The sequence below is a fragment of the Coenobita brevimanus genome, chromosome 40 (genome assembly GCF_032717465.1).
Source record: "Coenobita brevimanus isolate Jiangsu-jjx chromosome 40, ASM3271746v2, whole genome shotgun sequence".
Lineage (NCBI taxonomy): Eukaryota > Metazoa > Arthropoda > Malacostraca > Decapoda > Coenobitidae > Coenobita > Coenobita brevimanus.
Window position 1 is genome coordinate 55,756,220 of NC_136993.1, and position 21,452 is coordinate 55,777,671.

General features: G+C 41.9%; 1 protein-coding gene across 1 annotated transcript in view; it reads right to left on the reverse strand.

Annotated features, from left to right (window-relative positions):
- LOC145397116 (uncharacterized) overlaps positions 1-21,452 on the reverse strand; it is a 289,376-nt gene that overhangs the window by 248,689 nt on the left and 19,235 nt on the right. The gene's annotated exons all lie outside the window — the stretch shown is intronic.

Consider the following 21,452-nt stretch of genomic DNA (forward strand, 5'->3'; position numbering starts at 1 on the left):
TGTGCCACAGCCTGTCTCACCTCTTCATTCCACCATGCTGGTCCCTACACCCTCTTTCGTCTTTTCTTCACTCCGCACACCACCTCACATGCTACACAGATTTTTTATGAGAATATCTTGTACACACCTTACACCTCCCCCATCTGCTCCAATCCATATTTACCCAATCGCTCCTCCACTCTTCTGTTATAATTTGCCTCTTTTCCATCCCCTTGTAACCTTCCCACTCTCCTTGTATGAACTACTTCCTCCAGTCCTCCCTTCTTCTATTTCTCCATTTCATTTGGACCTTGATGCTCACCACCACCAAGTGGTTGCCAGAAAGGCCACTCCCTCATCCTCTATATGTTCTTGTATCCATTACACACCCTCACATCCTATCACCCCCACACACATAAACGATCATTGCCTTCCATTCATTTAGTTCACCACCCACCCTTCTCATCACTCGCCATGTATACCTATGAATCATTTTGTGCCTGAAGAGGGTATTAGCTATCATCAATCCTCTCCCAGCACAAATGTCCACTAAATCACTGCTGCACTCACCAACTACTCTATTCACCTTCACATTCCCTACATTTCCATTCATATCTCCAATGAAAAACACTCTTTTATTCCTTTCAGACTTTTCCATGCATGCTTCCACATTTGTCCAGAACTCTTCTCACACTCTGCTTCCACGATCTTGCACTGGCGCGTACACGCACACAAGCGCCCACATTTGTAGTCCAACTTTCAATCTTACCCACACAATCCTTGGGGCAACTGATCCATAGCTCCCTTATATTCTCCTTGTGTCTGTTACTCACAACAATACACACTCCTTCTTTTGCCCTGTCATTCTCACCCACTCCCGTGCATATATCCCATCCATATTCCCATTTTTTCATACTCTTACCTCTCCATTTAGTTTCAGTTAATCCACATTCACCCACTTTCGCACTCTCAAGCACCTGGACAATCTCTCTCTCTTTCCCCTCATCATTTGCAGTGTTCGGTTCGGTTGGCGGTAGGGTGCGGTGTTCAGTCCGGTTGGTTGTAGGGTGCTGACGTGCCTGTGGTTGGCTCCTTGATGAGAGTAACAGTAAGAGATTGAAGATTGAGGGTATTATTTATATTCAGGAAAAAAATAACAAAATATTTTTTTTCTAAGCTTTTGTGGAGAGATTCTTGGGTGGTATCTAGCATATAGGGGAGACGTGAGACTTTGTTTTGGATTAGTCAGCTGATTCAAGATGACAGAAGGTGGCGGCAGCAACGAAAATAAAGAAGGTACAGATGTCTGTCCTGACTGTCATTCCAGGTTTAAGGAAGATCTTGCTCTCATGTGTGGCCTCTGTGATTTTTGGCATCATATTAGATGTCAAAAGGTAACAAAGTAGGTGAATAAGTTTTTGATGTGGGGTGATGCCAGCTTGATCCACTGATACTGCATCAAGTGCAACTTAGTGGTGGATAGGATTCTATTTCATGTTGCCAAACTGGAAAAAAAGCATGACATAATGGAAAAGAGGATTGATGCTATGGAAGTGAACTGCCATGAGCAGTTTTGCAACCTGGAAAAGGGGGTGGATGAAGTGAGAGCAAAGCTCAGTCAAGGGAGAACAGGGAAAGTTCGGGAGGATAAAGATTAAACGGCTTCCGATGCATCGGCACATCCATATAACCGAACGCAATTTCGATCCGGCATGGGGTAGAAAATATTCCGGATGCCGGTATTTTTATGTGTCTTGTAGTGTACACTCACGATCACTGATTTCTGCTCAGGGGTGTCCCCTTCGTACCCTCATATACCCAGGGAAGACGGGAGGGGGGACGAAACGAGCTCCACTCACCTCTACCCCGGCCCCCAACCCTCCCCAATACCCTTACCCCCAGCCCCCCACTCGTCATTCTTAACTGGCAGTAACATCTCAAGCTAACCTCATACTTTACACTCATAGTCACATTATTAATACGCAAATATAAAACACTAGGATATGTAAAAAGAATATAATATGACTATGAACACGCTGCAGCAAGAAATTAATGCATTATGACGTTGACAATAAAACAAAAACGTTAACAACGACCATCCCAGGCCTCATGTGTTGGGTGCTTGCATCGTGCGTGTCTGTGCCTGCGTGTTTGGGTGTGTTATGTCTGTGGTTTTCAGTGTGTGTGTGTGTGTGTGTGTGTGTGTGTGTGTGTGTGTGTGTGTGTGTGTGTGTGTGTGTGTGTGTGTGTGTGTGTGTGTGTGTGTGTGTGTGTGTGTGTGTGTGTGTGTGCAAAGCAGTGCACCCAACACAGGAGGCCTGAGGTGGCCGTTGTTAACGTTTTTGATTTACTGTCAACGTCATAATGCATAACTTTCTTGCTGCAACATGTTGATAGTTATACTCTTTTAACATATCATAATATTCTTTGTTTGTATTAGTAGTGGGACCAAGTCTGTTAAGCATGAAATCAGCTTGAGATGTAACTGCTAGTTAGGAATGACGGGTGGGGTGGGGGGCTGGGTAGGGGTATGGGGAATGGTTGGGAGCTGGGGTAGTGGCGGGTGGAGCTAGTTTCGTCACCCCCTTTCCTCTTCCCTAGGTATTCTGAGGTAGGAAGGGGGCACCCCTGGGTAGATATTAGTGAGTGTGTGTGTACCTGTACTGTATCTTACCTGTACTGTATCTAACACTGAATAATGTACTTTATGGAATAAAGTCCCAAGTTTAGTACTATTTCATTTGTTTGACCTCCCAGAAAATTTCTAAGAGCAAAATTCGAGTATCCAGAAAATTCCATATCCGGGATGGAAGAATCCCCATGCATTATGGTTAATCGATTTTTTACTGTAATCTGAAAGCAAGGGTCTCCAACGAGGTAAAAGAACAGGTTGGTAGTTTATATAGGGATGTACTGTTGGGTGAGGCAAAAACAATTAGTGAGAACATAAGTAGGATTCAGCAAACACCAGGAAAGGAAATCATTGCAGGAACTACTTGCAAGGTGCAGGATAGGATGGATAGAATGAATAAGATGGTGCTGTACAATGTGCCAGAACAGATGATTGAGGGCATGAATTTGAGCATCAGGGCTGAGAAAATCAGATATGATAAATTGTTTTTTAGAAATATCTGTGTTGAGACTGGTGTATAGTGTCATGACGAGAACACATCTACAATAATGAGGCTTGGCAAGTATGCAACAATGACGGCAACAAATAAGGATGTCAAGCCTAGGCCAGTACTGATAACACTAGGTAATGGAGTGAAGGAAAGAGTTATGAAGAATGCATATAAGTTGAAGAACTGAACTAACCAAGTGCTAAAAGGAATAGGACTCTCCCATGACATGAACAAGGAAGAAAGACAAATGGATAAGGAGCTGAAGAGTGAAGCTAGGAGAAAGAACTTGGAAGCTCAAGGGACTGAGTTTTTCTATGTGGCCAGACGGCACCCATGGGAATGAGTAATAGTACAAACGAGGAGAAAGGTGCCAGCAGGAGAAGGAGGGATGACGCACAGTGCTATAAAAATGGACGAACATCCTGCAAAAGTAAAGGAGAACACTGGCAACGAGGTGGCTCACGGGATGAGTCTCGTGCAGAGGCACTTGATGACTCAGTGGTGTGGCAAAATGTAGCCTCATCAGCCAGTGATATGGAGAGTTTGTGTTTTATCCAGTAATGTGGATGTATTTAGCCAGGACAAAATTATGCAGTTGAAAACAAGGATTGCAGCTATGACGCAGTGCCCTCAGATACTGGCTATACAGGAGGTGAAGCTTAAAAATTCCAGACATGAGAGAGAATTGGTCGAATATAGTATTGAAGGCTATGAGGTTATAGCAAAAAATCTGGGGAGGGACGATGGAGGAGGAGTGTTGCTGATGTATGTGAAAAGGGGTTTGCCATGGAGAGGTTGAATACTGTGAATACCTAAGTATTAAAATAGAATGTCAATCAGACGAACTGGTAACCACATCAGTATATAAAAGTCCAGGAGATGCAGAAAATAATAGGAAAATAAATGAATCTGGTACAGGAAGTTAGTAATCTGAGCATCCGATATAAGGTGATCTGCGGTGATTTTAACATGCCTGGCATAGATTGGAAATTCTGGACAGTGAAGACTGGTTCTGACCATTTCTGTTATGATTTCATTGAAAAAATTAGGGACTACTATCTTCATCAGCATGTGCATGAGGTTACTAGGTCTAGAGAGGGGTGTGCTGGAAACCTGCTGAATTTAGTATTCAGTAACGATGAATTAATGCTAGAGCGAGTTAAGGTGGATATCCCGACAGGTAGAAGTGATCATGGCTGTATATACTTTTATTGTGCTATGAAGCCACTACAGAGGAAGCAGAGGAGAATGGTGTACATGATGGAAAAAACAGACTAGAAGAGACTAAGGGAGGCCGTGAATATAGACTGGAGGGGATATCTAGACTCAAATGACGGGGAGATTGTGTGGGAGAGATTCAAACTCAAGTTTAGGAATGCAACTGATCAATGCATCTCAAAGAGAACATTTTTTTGAAAGGCAAGAAAGAAAGAGGACGAGTAAAATCTTTCCGATGAATGGAAAGTTATGGTCCAAAATTGAAAGGAAACAAAGATTATGTGAGGAGTTGAAAAAATTGCTAGGCAGGAGAGTTTCGATGGAGAATATACCAAGGTGCAGGCAGAATACCGTAGGGTGAACAATCAAGTTAGAGGAGCCACTAGGAAGGAAAGGAGAAATCAGGAAAGTGATATACCCAAGTATGTTAAGGAAAATCCAAAATTACTTTGGAAATATGTACAGTCAAAAACAAAAAGTGCATGCTGTATACCAGAATTACATATGGATGAGGAAAAGACAGTTAAAACTAAAGGTGATAAGGAAAAGGCTGAAGTATTATCTAATTTTTATTGTAACGTTTTCACTGATGAACCTCAGGGAAATGTACCAGTAGTTGAGCCAAAACTGGTGCCACTGCTATTGGGAATTGAATGGAAGAAGGATGTGATTAAAAGAAAGATTGCAGATTTAAAATGAAATGAATTCCTTGGGCTGGATGGTTTCCATTCAAGAATCATGAAAGAAGTAAAAGACCAGATAGCGGCTCCACTTAAAATTATGTATGAAAGATCTTTGAATACGCACTGTGTACCAATAAAGTGGAAATGGCCAATATAATGGCAATCTTTAAGAAGGGGGACCGAAGTGATCCGAGCAATTATAGACCTGTAAGTTTGCCTTTATTACTGGAAAGATAATGGATTCTATTATTATAGATTATGTAATGGCACATATGAAGAGGCATAAATTATTCAGCACAAAGCAATTTTGATTTATATCAGGTCGATCTACACTATTGCAAATGGTTAGGGCGCTGGGAGACTGAACTGAGGCATTGGATGAGGGGTATGCAGATGATATAGCATACTGTGATTTTATGAAGGCATTTGACAAGGTTCCTTACAGAAGGCTCATAGAAAAAGTTAAAGATATTCAATTTGGAACCCGAATACATTGAACGGATTAAGTCATTTCTGAGAGGTAGACAACAGAGAGTGGCTGTAAATGGGGAAATGTCTGTGTGGAAAGATGTGACGAGTGGTGTGCCTCAAGGTCCTGTTCTTGGTCATATTCTATTTGTCATGTTTATCAGCGATTTGCCTGATGTAGTGGTGAACAGCAGCGAAGTGTTGCTTTATGCTGATGACACAAAAATATTCAGGAAAATTAAGAACAATGATGACCGCAGAAAGTTACAGGAGGATATCATGGTCCTGAAAATATGGTCAGAAAAGTGTCTTCTGAAGATTCATCCTGATATATGTAAATCAACAAGGATAGGTAAAACCGCGGTAACTGAGAGAAATTACAAGATGCAGGAAAGAATGAAGGAAGCAACGGCAGAAAAAAACTTGGATGTGTTAACTAATAATGTACTGTCCTTTGAAAAACATAATGCAGGAAAATAACTAACCGAGCGAATAGAATAGTAGGTCTTATAAGGAAAGCATTTGTGAATCTAAATGAGGAAACATTTAAGCCATTGTTCACGGCCTTGGTAAGACCCATTATGGAATATGCAAGCCAAGGGTGGAGTCCATATAAAATGCAAGATATTATAGCCATTGAAAATATGCAAAAGCGGGCCACAAAGTTGATTCCACCATTGAAGGAACTGCCATACTATGAAAGGTTAAAGAAACTTCTACCGACCCTGATATAGAGACAATCAAGGAGGGAGACGATTGAAGCATATAAGATATTACAACGAGTGTATGATGAGGAGGTCTGTTGCTGGTTGTTTATATTACGGGGAGATAAATGCACCAGGGGACATAGTAAGAAGGTGTTCAAAAAAGATCTAGTCTGAATATTAGAAAGAGTTTCTTCTGCAAAAGAATAGTGGAAAATTGGAATAACCTCCCAAATGAGGTGGTATGTGTGGGGAGTGTGATGAGGTTTGAGAGGGAGTTAGATGGGGCATGGAGTGGCCGGGATCAAAGCTTTGAATTTAGGGCAAAAAAAAAAAAAAAGCCACATTATCATCCAAGCCAAAATTCAGTTATGGCATAGAGATATATTTCAACCAAACCGAACCGAACCAACAATGATAAGCTTGAAAGCATAGTATGAGCCGGGTCTCACAGGCTGAATAGCCTTCCACCCGAGTGTTTATCTGTGAATCTTACTTTCCATGTCACAATCCACACCATGTCATTTGTTCGGTCCCTAGTTGGCATCTTCTAGTCAGTCCTGGTCCGAGGTATCTTGTTCGTATTTTTAGTTAGATGCTTTCCCGGGAGGGGCTCTAACCCTCCGCCAGCCCAATGGGGTACTTTATGGGGTGGAAGACAATTGACAATCGTCATGGTCGAGCCTGCCACAGACGTCGTAGGACACGCATGCTCATGAATCATATGCTGCATTTGTTTGTGTCACTTGTGATAGGATTAATGTCATTCCTACTTACAAAACCACTTACACTCTCCAATGAATACACACAACAAGAGCTTATTCATTTATATGAGTCATACAAAAAGGTAAAAATATTCTAATCTGGCAAGTCTAGCAACTAATCAGCTCATTCATCCCTTATAATTTAATGTTTTCTATGTTAATTCTTTAGAAATGAGTAGACTTGTATCTCTCAATATATGGTTTCAATGAGGAAAGTCATATTTTCCTCCTCTGAGACGATTTACTAACTTTAAATTTATTAATGCCTAAATTCGCCTTCAGTCAACGATTTCGACAAACCGTCCCAAATCCAGGAACGGTCAACAGTCATTTTTTGCCTGCTCTGAGAGAGGTCGGAAGGCTGGACTGAAGTCGAGAGGACGCACGCTGAGAATCTGGGATGTCAGGATCGTACTGTTGTGTTCCCCTGTGCATTAATAGGGGTGGCCATCAATTTCCTCAGATTATGAATGATGAAATTACAAAATAAACAATTTGGATAATATAGTGTCATATACAGTATGTATATATTTCTCAAAGTGGCTAATGAATCCAGAATAGAATATATTCTCTATAATAAGTATATATAAATATATGTATATATATAAAAATATGTGCTTTTTACTTTAACTCACAAAGTACACATTGCTTCCTACCCAGATGACTTAACACTCCCACACACACTTCATGACTGGTGTACTACAAAAAGACTCAGAATGGCCTCTTTTATGGTAGAACACAGTCATAACTCACACCTCACTATCAACAACATCCCCCTTGTCCCACATGCACACAAAATCTTTGGTGAAATGAAAGCACAGTAACAGAAGAATTTGGTAATATCTTGCAGCATAGAGCAGTTAGTTAGAAGCTGATCTGTAAAAATATTTATCTAAGACAGCCTTTCTGAAATTATCTTGATGTCCTCAAATGTGAATATTACAAAATCTTGGGTGCCGCAATATTAGTAAACAAAAGCAGAGTCTATCTTGTCCCTGGGACTGTACCTTCAATGCATGCGCCACTTGGATATTTGGGATGTTACGAGCGTCGTACGGATTTTTTACTTATATTGGCTAGTAATCGACTTGAAGAGGGCAATTACAAAGTATTTCGTTCCAGCCAATAGTGAGTAATGTAACTCCACCTCTTTCAGTACAATAAAAGACGACTAATGCAAAATAAATGAGGATCTTGGAGTTCATTTGATGCTAGTCTAGCTGGATAAATATTTTTTACGTATTACTATGAAAATAATAAGTAGTTTGCCTTCATTTCTTCTCAATTATTTGAGAAAAAAATAATTCCTCTACACATTACAAACATTAATTTGAATCATAAGTCCACACAAAGATATATTATTAATGATTCATGAGAGTGCGACTGTTCACTGTCAGTGGCAGGCTCGACCACTTCAATGGCGGCTCCAAAGCTCCCCATTGTTATCACGAAGGGAACACGTGTTGGTTGGTTATAAGGTTACCACCCATCGTTATAAATGCTTTCCTGGTTTACAGGACATCATTTGGCGTGCCGCTCAATGTAGACATTCCCTATAAACAGAGAACCACTACATTAAGTGGGTGGATGATGAGTGCCCTCACCTACCCACGTAAAGTGGAAAAAAAAAAAAAAAAATCGAATTACGTGTTAAAAGCTCTGAAGCCAAAACATTTGCATCACAGGCGATAGGCTTAAATCCAGCTTTTTTTTTTTTCTTTTTCACCTGTACCCTATTTACTCATTTTTTTGTTCTTTATTTCTATCCTATGTTGGCCTTACTAGATCTGAGTCGCTTGTCAAAATTAACAAATACAAGATCACGTTAGCATTAAAAGGAGAACGACCAGGTGAAAATGATATTGCCAGCTGGTAAAAAGCTTTAGATTTTGAAGATGCATGAGATCAGTATATAGCGTTACATTAGAACTGGTAAATATGTGTTTAGTTTTGGAAGGAAAATGATTTTGAGTAAAAAAAAAAAAAAAGAAGCAAAAAGAGCATGAGTAAGCACTAAGTAATCCACAGGCATCCAGAATAAAATTAAAAATCAAAGATTGCCAACATCGAAAAGGAATGCAGAATGGTCTCTGCACGGCTAAGCTGCATAAAACTGATGTACATCTGTATAAATAGTCATGGTGGTTAGTGAACATAAAAAGCACAGGATCCCCCAATTTATGTATTGACATAATGTTACCTTTGACCCCAAAATATAAGGATAACAGAAATAAGGACGGCCAAACCATTCGCCCACGAAGTCATATTGCTCGCCATCACTTTAAAAAAAGTAGACCAGTAATCCTCTGGCAATCGAAGGCATGTCATTGGAGCTTCGACAAAGCTAATCAGTTCAAGCCTGATATCCCGAGATACTGCCCACAAAGTCTGGTTACAATTCCCGAGATACTGCCCACAAAGTCTGGGTACAATTTGCCCAATTGCTTTAGGAGATATTTCGGTAACAGAATGACACATACAGACGCAGGCTATTACATTATCATCTTGCTGGTGGACAAGAGAATAAAACGGCAAAATCGAAAGTCTACGGATTTTGTCCACCACGTTTCACTGACCCTTTGCATTTCTGTCTAAAAAAAAAACTAGATCGGTAATCCTCTAGGAATTGGAGGCATATCATTGCAGCTTCACCAAAATCTAATCAGCTCAAGCCACATTTCCCGCGATACTGTCCACAAAGTTTGGATACAATTTCCACCCTTTGTTTTGAGGTATTTTCGTAATAGACATACACACGTATGCACTCGGTTACATAATCACCTCACTAGGTGGGCACAGGTATTGGGTCTGGGGGTAATTACCCAAGTAACAAATATGTCCTGTGCCAAGTATGAAGCAGATTAGCAAAGAAATAAAAGAATGACAACAAGGTGAAAAGTATTTCGAGGAGAAAGAGGAGCACTAAAAACCAACTGAGTATATACATTAGGTCTCCATACTGTGGTGTGGAGACCTAAGAATGTTACATTACTGAGGAATTAATTAACGAAGTAAATGGGTTTACCTGAATTAAATGATATTTAAAATAGCTACAGTCTAATACTGATGTTACTATCACAAAGATAAGATTAACTTACTATATATAAGATGATTGGCATTGTAAGCAAAGCGATCACGGTGGCAACCCAGACTTCCCCGGCGAGTGGATAGTAAAGATTGAGCCAGTTTGTGTCAAGCTTGGGTTTGGCCATGGCGAAACAGTAGAACCCATAAGTGTAGCCCACGGCGAAATCTATGTACTCGAAGACATGGTAGAGGAATGTGTGGTATACTGGGACTAACAGGGCCTTGCGCTGAGAGGTGAGATCCAGTCCCTGCCAATTATTACACGATTTACTGAAGTGAACTCTCTCTCTTTCTCTCTCTCTCTCTCTCTCTCTCTCTCTCTCTCTCTCTCTCTCTCTCTCTCTCTTTGTGTACCTCAATAAATATATGTGTACCTTTCAACTTACCAAGAACCTGTAGGTTCCTTAAGGTCCACAATGAAATTAAGGAACTGGAAGAGGTGGTAGAATAACGTGTGTTATACTTGAGTTGCTGGAGCTGTATAGTGCGAGGCAATTTCCAGTCCCTGCATAGATTGACACATCAGGCCCTCCAAGTGTGATGAGATGATTAAAGAAGGATATGAAGAAGATTGGGAACTGATGGGTAACGACTGCACTCGTGTTACTTACAGAGTGAGATTTTGATGTTTCCACCGCCTCGTGTGATATGACACACAATAGTCAATTTACGTTCAGTCTCCCAGATGTACTGCTAGTCAGGTGAACAAGTACAAGGGGGAAACAGACTTAACAAGGAATCTGTGGTCTTGATTTCCCATGTATCTTTATAACTAATCACACGCTATACTTATTTTTTTTATTTAACTGTTGCTGGAAGTTTGATGTTGAGGTGTTTTTACCTTACCTTACTAAACAATCAGGCTTTCATAATACACTCACAGTTGAATAAAACTGTCTGACAATACCTTGAGCAGAATGTTAAGCTGCTGTGAACATGAGATGTTAATGGTAATGATAACATCCACACAACTGTGACCCACCCAGCTGAATAAAACAATCGGTGGGTTAGATGGAACGAAGTACTAGAGAAAACACGACCATGAAACTTTAATAATATATGTCTTGGAAAAATCTCACCGCAATATAATACACTTAAGTCAGTGGTTAATATTTTTCCCCCCCAGCAATCTCAGTTCAAGTTAGGCAAATGTAGAATGCACCCTCCATAATGCACCAGATTGATTGTAGGAACTTTGGCCCAACATTGCTAAGCACACACACACACACACACACACACACACACACACACACAGGCAGCGTCAGAGCCAACACGATTGTCTCATTGCTCCCTACTGGCCACTCATGGCCACACACCTAAATAGTACCGGTATCTTTATATGAATTAAGTTCCGTACTAGGTTAAACTAAATGGTGTTTAAATATAGTAGTGCAAGTATAGGCAAAAGTGTTGTCCAAATAACAGAATACAGCCAAATAGTGCAGGAATGTGCTGATCAAGCTTCATCAGCTGTTTCGTCCAGTACAGGCGAGTAGGAAGGAGGTGCATACTTGTAAGTACCATTTTTCTCAGTACAGTAGTACCACAAGATGAGCACCATCTTTAGAAAAGTTAATATGGGAGGAGTTAAGAAAAGGGACGAAGGTAGAAAACAGGATGATGATTTCTACTAGGAAGTGGTTGAAGTGGAAACTTATAACAATCTAACAGAGAGGGTGAACAAACTGGAGAAGACTTTATAGAGTGAATTGGATGATATTAAGATGTAGTTGCGCATGCAGAAGGAAGAAAATGAAAAATTAGTAAAGGAATTTAAACAAAAAAGACACAACAATAGATGAGCCGTCAGTTGAGGTGGTTTCACTTAGAAAGAAAAGTAGTGAAATGGCAAGTAAAATTGTTAACCCTAAGACTATTACGGAGGAGCTCGGAAATGATCGAGACAATCAGGCAAGCCAGCAGTATGACAGACCAATGCAGTGATACTGAGAAGATAACCCAGGTGAATGAAGTGATGCAAAGTTACAAAGATGGTGTGGAAACTATGTATGCTGAGATGGTGAAAGTAAGGAAAGACTTAGAAACAAGAGTCGAAGATAAAAGCATTAAAAAGGAAATGAAACAAAAATAATGTAAAACAACCCCAAATTGATCAAAGATTCAGCAGATATCAACGAAACTATAATAATCACTGGTATAAATGAAAAAGATATTTAAAAAAAATCATGAGACAAAAAGGAGATGGCAAATGTAATGAGCATATTGAATGAAGTGTCAGAGGAAATCTGTAATAAAGACAGGAACACAAAAGGCTAGGGAAATGTGGGAGAAATAAGTCAAGGCCACTGAGAGTACCCTTGCAGAGTGCGAACACTGTGGAGGAAATACTAAAAAGTGAAAACAAAGGCGTGGAAAAAGAGACATTTAAAAAAGTATGGATATAATCAGTTCAGAGTCAGCCATCATGCGGGTAGGGTGTGCGCTTTTGCTGCTCCCCACCCGAGTTTGACCGTTGGACGCTGTTGCCATACCTGCTGCCCTCATTTTTTTGGCTTTCCCTTTCGCTTTCACCCTTTCTCTGTCTATTTATCTGTTCTCTCCTCTCTGTCATTTCCTTCACTCTTCCTCCATCTTTTTTTTTTCTACACAATTCTTAAACTTTCGTTTTTCACCCCCAGCACTATTCATAATTTGTATTCTTTCCATCTTCCTCTTTCATTCTTTAACTTGCTCTACCTGCCATAGATTGTCTGTCACTAAATACTGGTAAACTGAACCCTGAAGGCAGGACTACTTAGGGTCCGCCATGATGGGGCTCGAATAGCCGAGTGAGGAGCCAGTAGTGACAGGCAGGCAAAAAGCTGATAGGGATAGGAATAGGCTCCCACTTGCTAAGCATCCTGTGCTTTCCCCAGGGTCTCTTCCCACGACCTCCGTGTGTGGAGGAAGGTCCAAACCCTGCGCTAGGTGCTCAGAGATAGGCAGGCCTTCGAGCATTATCACTTTTTCTTCTATAGTCTATCACCATGAAAAAGGGCACATCAAGGAAGGGCTCACTTAGTCGCAAAGTCACTGGGAATAAAGTCACAAGGAGTATATCACGCAACACTGCTGCTGCCCAGCCTGTTTCTCCACCTGGCTTCAGTATGAGGGATACCAACTTCATCCCTCACTCAATAGAAGAGGAAGTTGCTGAGCTTTCTGAAGACGAACCAGTCGTGATGTTGGGAGAGTGCTCTGCCTCCATCCAGATTAAAACTATCGATGAAAACGACACAACAGCTCCTCAGGATAACACTTCTGCTTAACCCTCTGTCTCAGCTTACCAGAACACTGAAGTGCTTCAGCACAGCAACACTGTTACCATTCAGGATGACAACACTACCACCTCCCAGGATTATACCAATGCTATTCCCCCTGCTACAGCGACAGCCATCATCCCTAGTCATGACACTGTCTCTGCAATCGATTCTATCCTCTCTGCCACCCATGACTCTGACAGTCAACACTGCACACAAGACAGATGGGAAGATTAAAAAGAAGACCAAGAAAAAGGATAATCAAACAGCTCCCTCAACCAGTACTAGCACATCACCTCACCGCCAGTCCCAGCCTACAACTCCCACTAATGCAGACCAGGAAAACATTATTCCAACCTCCTCCATTGCCAGGCTCCTCTTCACTCCAACTCCAAACTTTCCAACTCCCTACGACGTCTTAATAGCACTGGAAAAGGCTCATCCTACCATCAAAATGGGGCTAAAAATGACACCTGCTGGGAAGATCCTCGTGACTCCTCCAGATCTGGCTACACTCCAGCTTCTCAAGAATATCACAGAGCTGGAAGGGAAGCCTGTTTCCCTCACAACACCAGAATCTCCAACCACCCAAGCCATTCTCCTCCACTTTCCAATCAATATGCCACTCCAGCCCATCTTACAGCATCCCATTGTAACCGAGGCCAAGCGCTGCACCACCACCTCTGGACAATCAACCAGACAGGTGATCATCACTGTCAAACGGGCTCTTCCTGGACACCTAGAACTTGGGAACTGGGGAACATTTTACACCCGTCCCTACACCAAGAAGCCTCTCAGGTGTTACAAATGCCAGCGGTTTAGGCACCATAAAACAGCATGTCACCAGCAAGAGAGATGCGGTATCTGCAGCGGGCCTCATGCCACAGAAGTGTCCCTACAAAAGCACAAAAATGGCCAAGCTACAAACCCAAAGTGCCCAAATTGCCTAGAACCTCATCATGCCTGGAACAAAAAATACACTGCTCGGCTAGCCCTAATACAGGCAGGGAGAGAGAAACAGAAAACTTGGATAGCCACACACACACAACAATCCCACCACCATCATACATGGGGAACAAGCCCACTCAAGTAGAACAGAAGCAGCAGCTGCACCAGCAAACACTGACTACACAGGCAACCAGACCCAAAACACTTTTCAACCACCCCCAGCCAGCACCAGCCTTACACACAACACCTGCCTCAATCCCTCTTCAACAAGTACCTCCCACTACATCCCCTCTGTGTCCAACAGATCAGCACTCCTTACCAAAACCACCAATAGTTCGCCCCTCCAAGACAATGCAAGAAAGCCCACAGATACCAAACCCGGACTGCCAAGAAATGGTAACCTTGACCAGAGCCGGTCTAACAAACCTTTTCCGTACATTTGCATCAACTCTACTGGCCTTGTTGAACAGAACACTTCACGACAGCGAACTCGACCAGGTATGCAACTCAGTTATCAACACAGCAGTGATAGCCCAGTCACCCGGCACACACATCCAAGCATCAGTCACATCAGAGTTACAGCAGCAGTCACTCAGCTCCCAACATCTGACATCGCAACGACAGGCCCCCCTGGTGAGGAGGATCACAAGAGAAACTCCTGCAACAGCTCAGATAGAGAAGAAGAAGAAGGCTCTTGGACTCAAAACAATGTGCTTGACAGCAACACCACCTACAGAGGACACAGGAGCAGAAACAGCAGAAACTCCTACAGAGAAGTCAGATCTGACAAAAACACCTGTGCCAGAAAACAGACAGGCAATGGAATTTCAGCTCCCCAGAGAGACAGAGGTCCTTGCAGAAACAGAGGATCTCATAGAAATGACAAATTCATCATTGCTTCATTGCAGGGTCTGCGAATCCTCCAGTGAAACATATGTGGCATAAGGAGTTAACTCCAGCTTCTCCAGGAGGCTAGTAAGAGGGATGATATCGACATCTTCCTCCTTCAGGAAACCTTGCTTCCTGCAACCTGCCCCATGTCCTCAAGGGGATATAAGATCTTTTCTCTGTCCAATATACAACACCAGGCAACAGGAATCATGGTAATGGTTAGGGAAAACATTAGATGTTCTCAGGTTGAGAACCTTCCTCATTGTGGCGAGGGAGTCGAAATGCAGGGTATCACTCTACATCTTGCACAATCAAGACTTACCATCTACAACATATATGTTAGTCCCACCAGAGGACACCTAGAACTCGGGAAACTATTCCATCAAGCTTCAACAGAATATGCTTCATTGGTGGAGACTTTAACTGCTATCATCCCCTTCTTCAGTCTCCGTCTCCTCCAAATCGTAATGGAAGGCACCTCACCGAGGTTTTGACCGACAGTGTAGGTGTAACACTTCTCAACACTGGGGAGCCAACACACATCCTAGGTGGCAGGCTAGACCTACCCTTTGTATCAACTAATAGCATATCAGATGCAGACTGGAGCCTACATCCTACCCTCACTACTGACCACTTTGCAGTCACCTGTCACTTAAATATCCAGCCTCTGCCTCCAACACAACACCCGCTCCAAGGTGGAACATAAAGAGGGCAGGCTGGAATCAATTTAGTTCCGCCTTATCACAGCAACCAGCATTGCTGAGGCCTCCACCTGATATCAGGCAACATGAGGAAGCCTTTGTGGCTGCTTTTCATGATGCAGCAAACATCGCCATCCCCAAGATCAAGTTGCAGACAAAGATACACAAAGACCACTGGTTCTACGATGAAAGAGGGAAAACACTCAACAACAGAGTGAATGCTGCTAGCAGACTTTTTAGGTGCCACTGAACTGACCTCAACAGAGCATTTCTGCAGGCAGCTGTTTGTCACAACACTGAGGAAAAGAAAATCATCTGAGAGGAAAAATGGATCAAGTGGTGCCAGAATACTGATGCACACACTTCCCCGAGCACCAAGTGGGGGAGGCTAAAGAAAATATCAGGGAAAAAGCACCCTACAATTCCTCCCCACCCCGACCCTGAGGGAAAAGCTAAGCACCTTGCAGCCTCCTTTGCAACTCGTGCTAGCTCAGATCAACTCTCATGGGAGACTGTCCAAACGTTTACCAGGTTACAACCAGGCAGAGACAGAGAAATAGAGGAGGTGTGTCAGAGTGATGCTGAAACTGATGTGCCCTTCACATCCCAAGAACTCCAAAGATCCCAAAAGAAGAGTAAAGATACTGCACCTGGGGCTGATCAAATCACATATAGCATGTTACAGCTTTCTGGCCCAGTTGGACAAACTGCTCTGCTTTCCCTTACAATTGCTTCATGGGCTGCAGCTACCTTGCCCCACCGCTGGAAAAAAGCAGAAATTGTGCCTATCCCAAAACCATGAGATCCAAATAACTGGCACCCCATCTCCCTTCTCAGCTGTGTTGGGAAAACAGCAGAGCGTATGGCCTTAAACAGACTAAAATGGAAGGTTGGCCCCCTGAACCCTGCCCTCTTTGTTTACATCAAAAACGTTGGTATGGCTGAATGCCTCACCACCTTCCTTAACAGAGTTAGCAATGGTCGCTGCACTGCTGTGATCCTTGACCTTGAAAAAGCCTTTGAGCTTGCCAATGCAACATCAATTCTTTCTATCCTAGCACGTAGAGGTGTTGCTGGAATGATGCTTTTAAAAAGGATGTAGTGCACTTGTTCGCTTTCAAGGGCACTCCTCCTCCTTCTTTCATCGCCATGAAAACGGAACCCCCCAAGGCAGTATCTTGAGCCCCAACCTCTTCAACATACTCATGGATGAGCTCCTAAACATACCCCTGCGACCAGGGGTAAAGATCCTTTGCTATGCAGATGACCTGGCCATTATATCTACAGGGCCAGATAATGAGCACAATTCTCAGCATACCCTACAGCTTATCCATGGGCGATGTCTGGAGTTGGGGCTAAAGATTAATCCCTGCAAGTCGAAAGCCATTACTTAAAAAAAAAAAACAGACCCTGAGCACCCACTCTTCATCCAAGGTACAGAGCTTGAGTGGGTCTCCAGCCATCAGTACCTAGGTGTCTGGTTTGATAAGAAGCTGTCCTCTGATGCACAGGTAGAGTACCTGTGGGAAAGAGCACCCTCCAGGACCAGGGTCATGAGATCCATCACAAGCCTGAAGGGAGGTGCCAGCTACAACGTCCTTCGCACCTACTATACCCATGCCATCAGATCCTTGGTTGACTATTCTGCCCTATGTCTTGTAACTCTCAGTGAACATCTGTTAGTCAGACTGGAGGTAATACAAAACAATGCACTCCAACTTATACTTGGAGTCCCCATGTGGACCAAACTGTGCAACCACCGACAAGAAACTGGTATTATCCCTCTAGGGATTCGCATACAGCAACACACAGCTTGCATTCTTGCTAAAATGATACATCTTCCCATGCCATTACATCCTGCTGATACAGTAACTGCAGTGCTGTGTCGACAGACTGCTCCTTATAGAGAAACATGGGCACAACGTGTGGTGGCAGCGATCTCAGTTGTTGGTATCAAAGACCTGATAATTGCAAAGGGAAAGGACACAGCTCACCCCAGCTATACTATTCCTCCACCCTGGGCACCACCAACCATTCACCTGCATACCATCACCCCCACCAGTTCCAAGGCAACATCTGCAAAAGCTCAGCTATGCCAGGAAGCCCTCCAAAGAATGCATGTTGCCTCCCTGGATGGAGCCCTGACATACTATGCTGATGGTTCGGTAGACCTCCTCAACAACACTGCTGGGGCAGCCATAATCTGTAATGAAATTGTTAAAGTGTGGAGACTTTCAGAAGGAGCCTCCACGTTACTGACTAAGCTGGTTGCTATTGCAGGTGCCCTCCAGCACGCTCTTGACCAACCACAGTTACACCATGTAATACACACAGATTCTCTGAGAGCCATACAGACACTTGCCTCCACTCAACCAAAAGATAACATCCACCTCATTACCCATGTACTCTCCCTTCCTCAGGAACTGAAAGAACAAGGCAAACACATCACCCTGAACTGGATACCTAGCCATGTTGGGATTAGAGGGAACGAAAGAGAGGACTATGCTGCTAAACATGCTACCAAGAGGCTAAATGTCGACATGCACATTCCCCCAAGCCTGGCACAGACCAAGGCAAAAGCCAAAAGCCATGCATATCTTCTTTCTCGACGCCAACACGAGTCATGCGTGGCGTCGGGTTCACCATCAGCAACCTGGTATGCTATGGCCACCCAGTACCAGCCTCTCAATGTTGACAAGGCGGTCCCCGCCCATGTTCGCACTTACCTACACCGCCTTCGCCTGGGATACAAAGGGGCATGTCAAATGCTGGACACCAACAAAGAAGAATGTCAGTACTGCAAAGAAGTGTCCAATGAACCCCTGCTTCACTACCTTCTCAGGTGTCCTGATACTACCACTCTCAGGACAGGCTCTCCAGCTTCACCACCAACCACTGCTAGTGAGGCATCAACACCGGGTGCCAGGCTTATTGCAGTGACACGAACAGCTGAACTTGTAAAGCTCATCTCTGTCAGACCCCCACCACGATAGGCAAGACGATGTGTTCAGCTTAACCATGGGCGCCAAAGGCAATGGCCCGCTCCAATAACCCATGAAGGGGATATTGGTAGATCCAAAATATATATATATATATATATATATATATATATATATATGGATATAATGATGCCTAACTCAACAGGAATTGGGGATACTAAAGGAGAAGAGGGCAGAGGCAAAAACAAAGAACGAAGGAAGATCAGAGGGAGAGAAGATTACATTTTTTTTACAAAGTAATTGGATCCAGGTACGAAAGTGGTACATAAGCAACACAGAATAAAAAGGAGGAAGGTAGTACACTCAGGTTATGGGAAGTGTGTAAACAAGATGATGAGGTGATTGATGTACTCAAATGTAGATGGAATGGTGTCAAAATTATCAGAGATAAGAAACTATACCAAAGAAAAGGAACCACATATTATTTACCTAACTGAAACAAAATTAACCCAAAAGATATCAAACGATACCCTAAACTTAAAGGAATACATTATATGGAGAAATGAGAGAAATTTAAGAAAGAGAAGAGGAATTATATTCGTAACAAAGAAAAATCTACAAGTAAAAGAAATATAACTAGATATACTCTCACAAGTAGAAATGATTGCATTGGAGATTAACACATCTGAAGGCTAATTATTTGTGGCAAATTTATACATGCCACCCAAAGCAAACACTTGGGAATGAGATGAATATGAAGACTGGCAGAAAGTACAATTCAGAGTTTAAGAACATTACTACAAAGAATGGAAGAAAAATCTGAAAGAATTATATTAACTGGAGATTTCAACACGAATATAAATTGAAATACTCTAGATGTTTGAAGCCATGAAAGCTGTTGGGGGTTCAAAAGCTCCTAGATCTTGCACAAAAGTTTTTCCTAACACAGTATATAAAGGAAAACACAAGAAAAAGTTGACTTGATGACCCATCAATACTAATTCTTATTTTTACTCATCAAGAAAATGATATGAACAATATAATGTATCATCCCCCATTCGCAAAAGTGACCATGCAGTATTAAATTGCAATTTCAGGATTGCATATGACATAGTTACTAGTTGTGAGAGTTACACAAAGAGTCTAAACTACAAAAAGGGCAACTATCATGACCTGAAGAAGTACTTCTTAGAAAAGGATTGGGAAAAGGAGCTTAGAGGACAAGATTTCAATATTATATATAGAAAATTCTGTGATATTTATGAAATAGTATTAAAATTACATCCCTCACAACAAAGAAATGAAATTAAGAAAAAGTTTAATACAGAATGTAAAAAAACAACAGAAAAAAAAGAAACTTGCTGCAGAATAAATACAGAAGATACAATAGTGAGAAGGCATATAACAACTATAAAGAGGCAAGATATGATTATACAAATATAAGAAGGGTGGCTCAGAGTGAGTTCGAGGAAGATATTATAAATAATATAACGATCAACCTAAGCTATATTACAGCTACGTCCGAAACAAAACCTAAGTTAAAGACAAAATACAGTCCATTATGGATGAGAGGATCATCTACACACAAAGATATTTGTGAAACACTAAGTAAAAACTTCCAATCAGTTTTTACAAAAGGAAATTATTTTTAAAGATGATATGCAACATGCATGGCCACACATATTACCAGATATACAAATATCAGAAAAAGAAGAGTACATGAAGAGTTAAGTAAATTAAACAAAGGAAAAGCAAATGGTCCTAACGAAATTTCAGGTTGGGTGCTATATTAATGTGCAGAAGTGTTAAGCAGACTATTGTATTTAATATTCAAGGAATCCTTAGGTCAAGGAAAACTACCTGATACTGTATTTGGAAGAAAGCAAACACTGTTTCCATATTAAGTAGAGGGAGTTGACGGAATCCACTCAGCTACCGACCAGTATCGCTGACCAGTGTTGTAAGATACTAGAAAAACTGATAAAAGTTTGGATAAACCACTTAAATGAACACAGTACGATAACAGAAAGGCAATTTGGTTTTAGAAAGGGAAAATCATGTGTTACTTATCTATTAAGTTACTAAAACAGAGTTAGAGAAGCATTACAGAGTAGTGAAGGAAGGGTGGGCACTATCTATTTTGATTTCAAGAATGCATTTGACAGAGTACTGCACCAAAGACTTCTATGGAAAGTACCACCAAGGAAGTATCGAAGGCAACCTGTACTGCTGGATGCAGGATTTTCTCAGAAAAAGGGAAATGAGAACAGTACTAAGGGGAAATTACTCATCATGTAGGGAAGTGACTAGAGAAGTTCCACAGGGCTCAGTACTGGCACCAATTATGTTTTTAGTATATATAAATGACACAGAAAGTAACCCTGGAAATGGAAGCTATCTAAATATGTTTGCGGATGATGCAAAAATACAATGGAAAACTACTAAAGCAGATTCTTGCAAAGAGCTACAAGAAGAATTAAATAAGCTTCACGAATCGAAAAATAAATGACAAATGGAATTTACTGTGGACAAGTGTCATGTAATTAAGGTTTGTAAAAGTGAGAAAAGACCATATTGGGATTATCAGTTAGGAAGATCAATCCTACACATACCAGAAAAGGAGAAGTACAGCTGCCAGCACTCCCGCGTGTTACAGGGGCACGAGGGTTTGAAGAGATGTGGCACCAC